This window comes from Photinus pyralis, unplaced genomic scaffold, assembly GCF_008802855.1.
Source record: "Photinus pyralis isolate 1611_PpyrPB1 unplaced genomic scaffold, Ppyr1.3 Ppyr1.4_LG8, whole genome shotgun sequence".
Classification (NCBI taxonomy): Eukaryota; Metazoa; Arthropoda; class Insecta; order Coleoptera; family Lampyridae; genus Photinus; species Photinus pyralis.
Window position 1 is genome coordinate 27,519,264 of NW_022170819.1, and position 12,580 is coordinate 27,531,843.

Here is a 12,580-nt window from a genome sequence, read left to right on the forward strand (position 1 = left end):
ACATTGTCTTATTTTTTAGGACTTTCTAGAGGTTTGTTACTGTTCGCAGGATAATATTTAATGCATCCGCAACTTTCTGTGAAATAAAACTTGTGACGTATACGAATTCTTATATTGCTAATTTTTTTTAATTTTATTGTATACCAGTTCAACAAATAATTTGTTATTCATGGCATCGATATAAAAATTAATTAAAAAATGAGTTTAATAGTAAAGGTATCTAACAATGGCCTTTATTTGATAGGACTTTTTTCAAAAGATAGCGCTCTTAATGTCTATTAAGTCTTGGGTTAGGCGTTTCACTCGGGTATGTATATTTTTTGGTCCTAAGTTGAGATGCTCTTCACAGTATTTAATTTTTTGGTGGAATTTATTGATTGTTATTTATGAAGGTTTGAATTGTGTTAACTCCTAGTTCGTGGTGTAATTGTGATGTTCTTATAATGGGTCTTTCTTTTAAAGGGACAATTAGCCTTATGTAGGAGAATGGAAATGATACGCTTATAAAAATTTACACACTAAGGTTCACGACCAAGAACCTCTTTTTTAAAATTGTGGCAGTTTTCTAACGTACCAACTTCCATATTTTACATGGCAACCCCCATTTTTTTATTTCACATTTAGATTTAGATTTAGGTTAATAAACAATATCTCTGATGGCCATCTTTGACTGTTACAAATTGTAAAAATATTGTTGTTTCAGTTTTTTCAAAAAAGTTCGGAGTTTTTAAAATGGAATGCCTCTCTTTTTAGATCAGATATTAATTCTAGACAACATTTTTTTATACAAATCATGAAGGACACGAATAAAACATCATGATTGCCATGAATAAAACAAATCATGATTGCCATGGAAATTTTGTTGAATAATATATGTCAAGCCAGGCAGTAGTGTTCTTTAGAGTTTTAGATTATGGCTAATTTTTGTAACGAAGATTACGTGAAATTAATAATAATTTATGGAGATTGCCATAAGAACGTGAATCGTTCTTTAGATTTATTCAATGGGCGTTTTCCCACATTAAGAAGGGCAACCAGGAAAACTTTGGATGCTGTGTTGAAAAATTGCCGAAGTTCAGGAAGTTTTATGGTAAGGCAGAATACTGTAACAGGAGATACATATGGTAATCAATGTTTTGGCTTTTTTTGAAGCTCATCCAACCGTGTCCATTAATGGTGCTGGGAAACATTTCGATCTATCGTTTTCATTAATCTATAGCAGTGGTTCTCAAACTTATTTTCATGGCGCCCCCTTTCGTAAAACTAAAATTACTCACGCGCCCGCCCCCCCATCCCGATTAAAAAACAAAAAGTGCTGTTACTACAAACGTATTTATTAAAAAATTACAGGGTGAGTTTTTTTGGAGTCCAAAAATGCTTGGAACAAAAAGGGAATAGGGTTGAAGTCGTCTCTTAATATTTTTAGATGTGTTTTTTTAAATTGACAGTTAACTAAGTTGCAATTCCCATAGTAACGGCATTTATTTTGTTCAAGGCAATCGTGATTTGTATTATAAATTACTTTATTAAAAAAATAACTTGAAAATCACCAATTTTAGGTATAGGACAATGTCATATCAATCGAATGAAAATGCTAGATTTAATATCCGAAACAAAAAAGGGACACTCCATTTGAAAAAAGCCAGTTTTTTTTAAAAAAACCGAAAAAAATATTCTTATAACTTGTGAAGATCCTGCAATTTTTGTGTGAAAAATCATCATTATTATTCGAATAACGCATTTTTCATATGCCCAAAATTTTATTGTTTTATATCTAATAGTCGCTGAGGTACAAAGTGTTAAAGTATCTCCTTTATCTGTCAATTTTATTCTTAAAATAAAAATATCTCCAAAAAGATCAAAGATGGCCATACATATTGTTTAAAACTGACCGGTATTTTTAAAAAGGAATCTACACAAAAACGTATACCTATACAAAAAAAGAGGAATAGGATGTTTTTCGCGATTTAGCAATTTGGTTAGTAGTACAGGGAGGTTTTCGAGTTTTAGTTCTTCTGTTAAAGATAGCGGTACATTTTTAATCGCAACCGAAAGGGGTTTTTATAATGTGTGATACGAAACTTTATGAGTTTGGTGATCATCTTCTGTCGTGACATTTATTCTTAGTGAGTTAGTTGAGAATTTTGCATAATGTCGGAGACGATTTCTTGGTGGTTAACTGTACCATGAATGAAGATGGGAGGTACTTTTTTTGAAGTCGGTGTCGATTTTGGTTGGGAATTGTCGCTTTGGGAGCTTTCTGCAATTTGGCTTGGTTCTTAGGAGAAGTGTCATTTCATTATGGCATAATTTTCTTTTCAATCTGTTTGAAATGTTTCAAAAAAGGCAAACAGAGGCGGCGTGACAGTGGCATCTTGATTCTGAATAAATGCAGATATTTTATCTTCTTCCATTTAGATCGAATGTAAAGCCGGAGGTCGGTGCAGTTTCCGTACCTTCAGTGTTTCCACTCACGTTGATTCGGGGTTTCTCGTTGCTACGAAATATTAATAAGAATGCATCATCGATTTGCTGTAACCTAAGAAACTATTAAAAGTAAGAGTCTTGCGGATAAAATCGATCAACTCGCCGTCTATAGAAGCGACCGATCGCGAACGAAATTTGCAAACTATTAAGCTCTAGCGACTTTCCCATTTACTTTTGAAATTCTAGTTTTTTTTAGAGAAAACTCATTTACTTTCAACCACCCTTTTTTGTCGGCGACTCGCGGTAATAGAATTCGATTCGAAACAAAAGTCTTTAGGTTATAACGTGGCCTCTAGAAGTAATAAAGTAAATCGCATCGCTTGCGGTTAAGAAGAGAAAATAGTAAAACTTTTACTGCCTTTCCTCTACGTCTATCTAAAAATATTGCGTTCCAAGTGTAAACAGGGGGGAAGTTTTAAAAATTTAGATCCTTTCGCCCACTTTACGCTCTGTACATTGCTATTTTATTCAATTCAAAACAAGAGAGGAGTACGGAGCGCGATGCCCTTTTATTGATCAGGGGCGATAAAAACACGAATTCGTTAATCTACCGGGATTTGCAGGTTGCTTATTCTTTTAAAGTGGCCGAGCCGCAACAGTTTTTTTATTGGCGTCGAGTCGTAACGGTTGATTGCTCGCTGCTCTTGTTTTAATTATGCTTTTGTTTGCAGGAAATCTCGGCAGACCGATGTGGTAGGCGGGGTGAGGGGGGTGCACCCCCCTTTAGACCTGGCGCCGCCACCACGGGTCACCACGGCGACCGACACAGGTAATTTACTGTTTCATAACTCGTTTATTTAGGTACGTAAGCTAATCTGATCCCGCTAATGAATTAGTAAAATCGAATTGCACTCAGAAAACGCATTGGAAATTCCTGCTTTCATTTTTGATATACCGACTGGAACGTTTCTCAGACCAAACGGCATTAGTTTATATCATAAAGGTAGAATCTTTGTTGCTGCGGTCTGAAAAGTAAAGCATAGTTTGTTTTATACAAAAAAAGTGCCAAATTCTTGATAGAAGAGCTTCCTAGCTCAAACGAAAAGTGGAAGAGTGTAGGAAAAAAACGTTTCCCAGGAAAGTTTACTACTTTCCGATGTAGAATAAGAATATTCAATAAAAAGTATAATAAGTTGCCCTACACTTGATCCTTCAGGAACAGTTATGTGAAATCATTAAATGGGCTCCTAATAATAATCCTAATAATAATATTTTTGTCATTTTTTGAAATCCACGTTAGTTTCTGCAATAATCGACTGTCTCGCGATAAATGGGACACTCTGTATATAAATTAATTAGGTGACATAATATAAGATTACGAAACTGGTGGTCGTAAAGCTACTCGAACTCACACAAGGAATGACCGCTACACCAAAACTCGCCTCGCTTATGTAGGACCCTGGGGGTCGCAGAACGTGCTCCAGGGGGAAAAATTAAAGACGTTTTTATTATGCATTAAAAAAATTATGATTCATAAGGGGGGGTCCGCAAAATACTCATCTTGAAAAAAGGATTGCAGTGTCTAAAAGGTTAAGAACCACTTAATTTAGGGACTGCGATTCTACAGCATGAAGCGAAGCATTGTTTTACAGACCATTCACTAATTCGTGGAGACTTGAAATGGCTAATAGATTATATATTATATTACCTATTCTTTATATCTTACTACCTACTGCTGAGCCGATTGCAAACTGCTAGTAATTCACTTTCACGAACTGTTGCTGTCGCAATTAAAATCTACTCTCGCTTCCCCACCCTAGCATTTTAACATTCGATCCTTTGACGTTACATATACTTCGAAACTAGCAACAATAAAATTTTATTCTTTAAAAGTGACCTAAAACGTGATGACATTTTAACATGTTCAAAAAACGGTGCTTCCTGTGTTGATCGCAATAGCCACCTAGCTTGAGCTAGGAAGCTGATTGTAGGAAAAAAAATTAGTGAGGGAATTTTATCGTGTCTCCGTCGAATCTAAAATTATCCTGTGGGAGTCAGATTCAAAATATCGCTTTTAGTAAACGTTTTATCTTAAATGAGACATATTTTACTGTAATTGTCGTTTTGAGATATGATGTAATGTAAAAGGATGTCAGTACAGAAACCAATTTCTCTCAATCAACCTTTATATTATATAGTAATTTAAGACGACCTCTTCTTTTGGAACGTCAAGTACCGGTGTACCACGTTCTTATTACTTTTTGTGTCAACATAATATAGTAGTATCTATGTAAGCAAAAACATTTGCAATAACTACATTAACATACATACGATTCACTAATATACACACAGGGTGTTCCTTTATATCATTACACAGTGGAGATTATTCTAAAGCACAGTAATCAACACTATTACCTTTAACGTAAAGCTTAAAATAATCTTGCATTTAATTGTTTTAATATGTAGCTAGGTAATCAAAATTTCAAATAGTCCATATATGGGTTAAAAAAATGTAATGAACATTACAATACCCATACATATAACATTAATCATCATTTAACTTCCAAATTTCTTAATTCTATTCTTATGTACTAAGCTACTAACTCCTAACTCATCTTCCACAACACAATTTACTCTTTGTAACTCCAACACCTTATAAGGACCTTTAAACCATGAGTTCTAGCTTCGTTTGTTATTAACACCAATTTCTAATTTTAATTCACAACTTTTCACGATTCTCTTTTCTTTGTTTTACAAGTTCTAAAAATTGTCGGACCCTTTTATTCGATAACTGTAACCTACTATATCTAAGTTATTGCTCATATGCAATTATATGGATCTATTTTAACTTTATTAATTGGATTTGGTAATTTTACATTTTATGCTATAATAAGCCGAATAATTAATATTAAAAAGTTCATTCGTATATTTAGTACCAAGTTCTCTTTTGGTATACCTTATACCAGAATGAAATTATCAATTATAGCTTTTTTTTTGGAATGGGCACGATCATCACGTATTTACTCAATTCACACTGAATGGTTGTGGCATAAATATGACCGTGATTAGACTTAACAAATGCTTTAAACTTTAGCTTTAAAAGGTGCCTTCTTTGTTTATGAATAGTACGACAAACATAAATCCTACGGGTGACAGGGGGTTTGGATCGGACTACCATCGAATCCGTCCGGATGGCCGATCCGGCGAGAGAATGGATGGTGGCTCGATGTCTCCTTTTTGTGCCACCAGACTCGATGCAACCACTGGCGTGGAGACGGCGGAATCAATTTCCTGGTTCCTGTTAGTAAAGAGTACAGAAGACGGTATGGACAATTTTGACAAAATGATTCCATTTTTAATTACGAGATGTACGGTTTAATTGGAGAAAATATATTAATTCGAATTAAAGATGGATTATTAGTACAGACGAAACAGAAAAACAGACAAAGAAACTTCTTGAAGCAACTACGTTTGCAGGAAAAGGGGTGATAGTTGAAGGACTTATTAAACTGTACAATAGAGGAAATACTAGAAGAAGTGAGGCATATTAGAGTAACACAGGTTAGACGGCTGAAGACCAAAAAAGATGGCGTATGAGTTGACACATCCAGTCATGCACTTTCATTCAGCACTCCAAATTTACCAACGTATCCTTTTATAGTTTCAATGTCAGGCCCTTTATTTTTCCACCAATCCGATGCTTTAATTGTCTACTATTTGGACATGTTGCTGAAAAATGTAAAGTTCAGAAAACATGCGCTTGTGGAAAATCTCCGCACGATCCACCTCGTGAAGAACCCAAAGATATCATTAAACAGATGTTACCGCACAGGGAAAATATAATTAAGAATACAATTATTGCAGATGTAAATCAATCAAAATCAGTAAACGATTTTACTGTCCCATCTAGAGCGAGATTAGACTTGGTCTCAACAGATGATCATTTATACACAACGTCTGAAGATAAAACCACTTCCAAAAAAATAATTTTATTGACATATCTTCGTCCACTATGGACGAAGCTATCACCCACTGGAATTGTAATGGTATATCTATGTGAGCTTCAATTATTATTACAAAAAAAAGACCCTTTACTCTATAGTAAGGAAAGATTGGAACGCGGGCCAAAGAGCTCATGTAGGGGTTGCTATAATTATTAAAGAACATTCACCCAATGGATGGCTGTCAACTCTCTTAGTATAATTGGTTGGCGTGATTCTCCTTATGTAAAAGTTTTGGACGCATACGCTATTGGTAGATCTGAACCATTAAAATCCTGTGACAGTATTGGACTACAAGCAATATTAGGTGCATCTGTCGTAAGTACAAATGGTTTATCAAAGTCTGGATATTGCAAAATACGGGGGCTAGTCATAGTTGAATTTAAAGTTTCAAAATTTTGTTCACATTCCTTTGAGCACACATTTAGCATTTTTCCTATGTAAAATTATCTACGATAATAATTACGAAATGCCACAAATCTTTTGATTTCCTTTGCTGTTTCTGGCGTCGGAAAATCTTGAACCGTTTGAAATTTCGTATCATCAGGTAAAATACCATTGTCCGTCACTTTAAGGCCTTCCTGAAAAAATTTGCATTTACTAGGACTGAGTTTTAAATTAAATTTTCTACACGTATCAAACACCTTTCGCAAGTTATTTAAATTAGGCTTTTCTGAACGCCCGATTACTATTAAATAGCAGCTGCAGAGTTCAAAAATGATGTTAAACTTCCATAATCCCCATCAAAAGCTTGAGGAATTAACCGACCTGCTAAATTTAACACTTCCAATTGGAATATTGCCATTGTCCCTAAATTTCCAACGGGGTTTTTTCACTTTCAAATATTTTTCAAATTCAAAGATTCTCTATATACTTTTTAGCGCATATTTACAAAAATAAAAAAAATGTGCTATTGTGGTCACTTTGTCCGTTCGTCCGTCCGCTCGTTCGTTGAGACGCTACTATAGTCCGTTTCAGACGTCCGTGCAGTAAAGGAATGCGCCTGCGGCTATTTTCCAGTAGCGCACCATTTCAACATACTTTAGGGTTTCAGCTAGGATCTAATACGTTTCTATTAATATGATATCTATATACATTTTAATGTTTAATGATTATACATGGTAATTACACTTGGTTTAATTGCATATATTTTTGGAATGCATTCTTAATAATTTGTACTTAATGTGCATGAGCAATTGTTTTACCCATTTGCACGCCCATGAACATTTTAAACGTGTAAATAAAACCATTATAAGCTCATTAACTATTGTCTAGGCGATCCTTTCAAACCCTTATTGCTATGGAGCGTACTTTTCCTATTTGTCCGCTTTTAAATACTGGTTTTCAAAAGGAAATTGCATTGCGGCTCTTTAAAATTTTTCGATATATGCACATTCCTTTACTGCACGGACATCTGAAACGGACTTTAGTTCTTTATCTTCAGAGCTATTGTTCTACTTTTTTTCGCTATTTGGTTCGTTATGGTGTCGAGGATTGCACCAAAGAAGGAATTTTGTCTGCATATATTGCTAAAACAGTTATTGTAAAAAAAACCCAATAAACCGTTTTTTACATGTTCCATAATTTTACACTTTTGCCGTTTATTAACGATCCTAGAGATCGTTTATAATTTTGTATTACTGTCTGTCGTCTGTCTGTTGGTCTGTCCGTGTGTTCCTTTGTCTGTCTGTCCATGTATCTGTCCGTGTGAACGATAACTTTGTTTAGAAATGTCCGATCGCTTTGACATCTCCGTTAGTTAGGTATGAACTGAATTGCATGAAATTTAATATGAGCATAGCTTCAGCCATATAATACGCAATGCCAAAAGTTGAGTCGAATGGATTCAAAATTCACAGGTGCCCTTTTCGCATCTCGACCATTTATAAACCGAATTGCAAACTTTTCTATTTAAAAAAGTATTTAAATGAAATTTGATACATAGGCACTTGGAATAAATGAAAATCTAACGCCAGTTTCAAAATTTGGTTTTGAATGCAAGTGGAAATGCGCTTTTGGAAATCGTTTACGATTACTTTTTAACTTGTTTACTCTTATTGACTACCCTATTTATTTCTAATTGTTCAACCTCCGCATTACTTATTTTATCGTTGTATCCTAAATCTTTTCGTTCAATTGATTGATTGCTCTATATTTTTGTTCTTGCAGTTGCTGTCTTTCGCTTTTCATAATTTCATTTGATTAAAGCTGACTTTAAAACAACTAACAACTCATAGATATCATTAAACTCATTTGTTACCTACTTATGGGTCCAGAAGAATTGCTAATTTACTATTATTAGTCTAGATAATTATTGCTACTTTTGATAATGTTTGCTATTTTTGTTTTTATTTTTGTTTTTTTTTCTCATTTAGCGTTTATTTTTGTAGCTATGTACATACATTCTTTGTAATTTTTCTACATTGTTTTAGAATTGGCGTTTTTTGCTGTTAGACAATAAATTCATTGTTATTCATTATTAATATGAATTGTCTGCTCCTCCGTTATGAAATTAGCATTTACCATTTCATCCAGCTCCAGGTGCTGGGTTTTTGATTTTGATGACCCCAAAATTTTTATATATGGAAGTTGTTTCACATTTTATTTCCCTTCCAACATTCAGTTCAAAAAACAAATAAACAACGAAAAACAATTGATTTTTTTTAAATAGCAATGTACTGTTTCATTACACTCATTTGATATAGATTTTTTTTCTCTTTTCGATGACGCAACATATTAGTACCCTTATACAAGAAGATTTAAAAAAAATTATTGTAATCAATAACATTAATCTAGATATCCTACATCAAAATTATAACAAATGAACGTATACGTTTCTTGAAGACACGAAATTAGCAATAATTGCTGTAGCAATTTTTCCCAGAATACTTTGAGATTAATTTCAAGCTTTCCGTGATAGGTTAGTGCCTTGCAGTTAATAATAAAATTGTTAACACTTGCGATGAAAGCCATTCTATTACTAATTTCATTTTGCTTTCACAGTTTTTAATAAGAAACACACGTTTATTTGTTTTATTTTGATGTAGGATTTCTAGAGTAATGTTATTGATGTAATTATAATATTTTTTTCTGAAAAATAGTACTAACATGTTACATTATCGAAAAGAGAAAAAAAATCTCTATCAAATGAGCCTTATGAAAAGGTGCATGCACTGTCATTTAAAAAAATTCAATTGTTTTTCGTTACTCATTTGTTTTCTGAAATTAAATCAATTGAATGCATTCGATATTTACCGAGATATATACTATATTCCATACATAATGGTCACCCTGTACGTCTCATTTAAGATAAAAATTGACTTGTTCGAGGTTTTTTTCAAAAGCGTTTATAAAAAGATTTATTGTGATAGTTTCAGACTTTACACTCACACTGTATGTTGTCACACAACATGCATGTGAAATAATGATTTTAAAACCAACGTTAGCTTGTGCCAAATTTGTAAGAGTCTTCGTAGTTCTTTAGTCTAAGCCCAGGTCCTAATTAGAAGAGCAAAGATTGAAAAAACAAAACATTGATTGCAGCCTACGGATAACAAATTCGTAACGTGATTCTCAGTGAAAAACTGATTTTCGGAGACTAAATGAAAAATGCAAATGAAAATGCCAAGGTGACGTTTGTGACTATGGTATGTGAGTTTGGAAGATCGTGGTTAATAAAGCGAGTTGTTCAGCGCAAATTGCGCGTATTTTTCCCATCGAGATTCTAATTCATTTTCTGCAAATTTATGAAATACGCTCCGAGAATAGATTACAAGAATTTACCTACCCCCGATGGTTGGCTCACTTATCTTTTGACTTTTGAATCTGACGAACATATTTCCAATTTGAAAATGTAATTGTTTGTAAAACTCGATTGAACTCAAATTTGCTTATCGAACATAAAATCGCATGTAACTGAAAATATCCGCTTCGCTACAAGAGCGCACGATGATTGCTATTGAATTTAGATTAGAGCGTCATTTTCGACTGGAAAATTCGCGATAACAAATCTGCAATGCAGAAAGCCCCCTACACGTACCTATCGTTTTTAGGGTCGTGACATATGAATTGGAGTCGACAGGAGGAAGTGGGCGGGGGATCATCCCCAACTTTCCTTTTTTTTTATAAGAATTGTGAGATCTGTTTAAAATTTATTAACTCAACAAATTAAGTTGTGAAGTTTCACGATACAGAACCCTCATATTTCATTTGCCTCGACGTGCGACCTTAATGGAATGAAATAGGGGGTTACGATTTCATATTTTTCTCTTACTGTTTGTGTCAGTATTCAAAGTCAATTTTCTGTCACGTTAAGAATTCTCTAAACCCTTATTAGGGTTTACAATTATATTTTCCACTCGGAGGGCGCTTGCGTGCGATGGCAAATCTAATAAAGTGCCCTCGCAGCGACTACCGCGTCAATCTTATGCAAATGCGGCTTTACACCTGCTTTAAATCATCGTCATCGCCGAAATGATCTCTTCAACATCACATATTTAGTAACAATTTTACGCTTACCCCGACAAAATTTCCACCGCGAAAATGCGCGCATAAAGAAAATAAATTTTTGCGTAAAATACTTAACCGCGGCCATTAACATATAAATTGTAAAATTTCGCGGCGTTACTCATTTACTTTCGCGGCCATTCAAGAAGTTAACTAAATTATTTTCGAAAGTGTACAGTTGCCGAGGAGAGATGCTTTAATTTCGCCCTCTCTCGTCGCCAGTTATCTAACCCAGTTTTCTAACTAACTTTCTGGTGAAGCCTCGTGTCCTGGCAACTTATCTCATTATGGCCGAAACTTGAAACTATTTATCTTTCCTCTCAAAATTGGAAGATCTTCATCGGCCTTTACCTATTTTAGTATTGGGAACTCGTTAAATTAATTAACTACAAATTATCCCTATAAAAATTTATTCCCATATAGACGAGGTCCTATAGGATTTGTGGATATATTTGCGACTCTTGACATAGCTAGCAAATTAAAAATAGTAGGTACCTACACGATAGGCTTGGAACATTTGTTGCCAAATCGTGCTATTTATATATCCTTCAATAGCTAACTTTCTTATTATTACTAAAAAGTTGGTTATACTACTAAATATGAACCATGTTTCTCAGGATCACTGTGACAAAATGATAATTAAGCATCTTGTTGTTAATATTACTGGATGCAATGGTACTCCACCACTCACAGAACACCTGTCCAGCTAGTTCAAACAAATGAAAATGGAGCTTAGAATTTTCGTCGCACACTTCGTTCTGTATAGGATCTTCAACGTCTTCTTTAATTTCAATTTGTTTATCTTGAAATTTTTTTTATAATTCTCGACTTTTACTTCTTCTTGGTTTCTTTGAATTTCTATTTCTGCTTGGGTCCGTTTCTGTTCTATAATATTTACACCTTCTTCCTCAACCAATAATTCACTCCTATTACCAGTAAACGTCGTTTCATTCTGTTTTAGCCTAAGGCCTACGCTGTCAACCTTATTAGTTTCATCCCTTCTTTCCGTATTGGTAGCAGTTTCATGAGAATGTTTTGTACCTCAGTGGTTGAACTATACTTCCATCGCTTTTTCAGTCTCTTTTATCACTTAATTTCGTTCTTCAGATCCATCCTCCGTTGCTCCATTTTCATCTACTGATTCCTCCATCCACCCGGTTCAACTTCTGGGTCACACTCTTACTTCTTTCACGCATATGATCTAGTATTTCTCTTATTTCAGTCCTCGTTTCATCCCTTTTCTTTTCTACCACCTCTTCAAAACGCTTTATTCTTTTAGTTCATATACTTATCTAATTTCTCATGTTCTAACATGAAAACTCTAGCCGGATCACACAAAGGATTCGAATAAACACACAATTAATTAATTGACAATTTATTATTTATTATTCGATCTATCATGAAATATAGAGACTTTAAAATCTGCGGTCTGGTATGGTACTGCTTATTTAGATGACACGTATCTATATAAGAATTTACTAATGTTATTGTGCTTCTATCTGGCTCCTATTTATTCGACCAAAAGAAACACCTTTTGAATTAAATGAGGTCCCAATTTTAGGAGCGAAGTAAGAAAATTACTCGCAACATTATGCTTCGCCAAAAAAAAAAGGGAAATGGAATCTTGGCAGGACATTGCAAGAGAG

The 12,580-nt window shown here is 34.2% G+C and overlaps 1 protein-coding gene across 4 annotated transcripts in view; it reads left to right on the forward strand.

Moving 5' to 3' along the window:
- Positions 1 to 12,580, forward strand: part of LOC116179028 — a 60,019-nt gene that overhangs the window by 24,840 nt on the left and 22,599 nt on the right. For all 4 annotated transcript variants that reach the window (XM_031498725.1, XM_031498727.1, XM_031498724.1 and 1 more), the window contains one exon: positions 3,159 to 3,256. The gene's annotated coding sequence lies outside the window, so the exon portion shown is untranslated. The remainder of the gene's footprint in view (positions 1 to 3,158; positions 3,257 to 12,580) is intronic.